The sequence below is a fragment of the Echinops telfairi genome, unplaced genomic scaffold, assembly GCF_000313985.2.
Source record: "Echinops telfairi isolate 266 unplaced genomic scaffold, ASM31398v2 ScPeMD7_7414;HRSCAF=8452, whole genome shotgun sequence".
Taxonomy (NCBI): domain Eukaryota; kingdom Metazoa; phylum Chordata; class Mammalia; order Afrosoricida; family Tenrecidae; genus Echinops; species Echinops telfairi.
Window position 1 is genome coordinate 1,791,607 of NW_022111314.1, and position 2,069 is coordinate 1,793,675.

The following is a 2,069-nucleotide window of genomic DNA, read 5'->3' on the forward strand; positions in this document are numbered from 1 at the left end:
TGAAAGGGTCCTTCGACCCCCAAAGGGGTTGTGACCTACAGGTTGAGAACCACTGATGTAGGGTTACTGACACATGGGAGGGCTGTGTTTCCCTCTCTCATCCAGTTCCCAAAGAGCCCTCTGCTCTTCCGTTGGTGCCACACGACGAGAGCAGCCGGGCACCCTCGGGGACTCCACATGTGCTCTCAGTGAGCCTCCATTAGGTTTAGCACAACCCCCACAGAGTCTGAGGGCAGGACCGGCGGAGGCCTTGCTGCCCCCAGGGATGAGTGGGTGTGTGGCTGTGATGGGAAGTGTCCTCAGTGCTTTTGCTCAAGACGTGGTTTTCAGTGGTCCCAAAGCACCGTCCTACCAAGCTCGGTGATCATCCTGTGGATTACAGAAAATTGATCAGGACGCCCTCATTGGAGTGCCCAGCAACAGTTACTTAACCTTCCGAGCTGACCTCTGTCTTGAATTGCGTGGGCCCAGCATTCCTTCCCCTCTCTGTCAGGCCGGGTTGGCTAGAGAAGCCAATCCAGAGACACTTCTATATATGCGCGAGAGAGCTCCATGTCAAGAAGTAATGATGGATCAAGCAAACATCTCAGCCCAGTCCAACTCAAGTCCATGTCTGATAGTAGTCCATACATCCCTCTTCAGACTCACGCAACCACACGGAATGATGCAGAATGTGGGAACATCACAGGCCTGTGGGTGCAACGTCCTGTGGATCCAATGGTGGTGGCAGCATCACCGGGCTCTGGCAGCTCCCAGCAGTGGCTCTTCAACAGGAAGGTGAAGGCAGAGAGAGAGGGGGGCAGTTCCCAGGACCCTCCTTTTGAGAAGGCCATGCCCACAAGGAAACAACATCAGGTTGTGCCCTGATTGACAGGCTAGACTCCACCCCACACACTCTTATCGAGTTGGCCTGACATTAACATCACAGTCTCAGTAGGCCCTGTTTGCAACGGATGTTTTCAAAACCGTCCCCAGATTCAGACAAGTATTTCACGGGGTAACTTGTCTACCGCTAGCCACCGGTCACAGACGCATGTTGAACACATCTTGTTTGGAATAAACGCCCTAATAGCAGTATGTTCTGACTTATCTTTGTGAATCTCTCACATGATCATGAGCTGATTCTGACTGATAGTAACCACGTAGGACAGGGTGGAACTGCCTCCCAGGTTTCTGAGACTCACTCTCCCAGGAGTGGAAAGCCTTGTCTGTTCCCTCGTCCTTGTACATACATACATAGGCATCTAGGTACATGCACACGTGTCTATCTCGATGCTATAGTTGCTGGGTGTCAGCATGTTCTTCTGACTCACAGTGGCCCCTTGGGGCAGAGAGGAGCTGTCTCACCTTTGTCCCTGGGGCAACTGGTGGGCTCGAACCCCCAAGCTTTCAGTCAGCAGCTCAGAGCTTAACCACCTGCCACCAGGGCCACGCATGCAGGGATGCTCGCTTCTGTGGGCAGTTCTGTTGTCCACGGGACTGCCGTGTGCCGGAGCCAAGTCCAAGGCACTTACAACACACACGCATGCGCACACGCACATGCACACACACACACACACACACCTATTTGCAAAGGGGGTCATGAGCAAGCTCTCCTTCACAGAAGAATGAACTCCCTGCCCACTGTCTTCCTTTCCAACCTGCAGGGACCCCGGGGCAGAGGGGAGCTGCCCACAGGGCTGTGCGTCTTTCCAGAAGCAGACAGCCTCATCGTTCACGCTACAGGGGTGGGTGGGATTGAACTGCTGACCTTGTGGTTAGCAGCCCCACACGTGACCCACGGAGGCACCAGCGGACCTTTGACAGAAGGATCCACTCACGGAAACTCACTGCCATTGAGTAATGCTGACTCACAGCGACCCTCCAGGACAGGTCGGGCTGCCCCTGAGAGGGTCTCACACTCTACCTCTTGACAGGCGTACAGAAGGCCGAGTTTTTCTCCTGAGGAGCGACGGGTGATTTTGAACTGCGGACCTGGAAGATCACAGCCCAGCGCGCACCCACTCTGCCACAGGGGCTCACCCTGCTATCACCTGCTCCATGTCTGTGGCCACCAGAAGAATCACCGG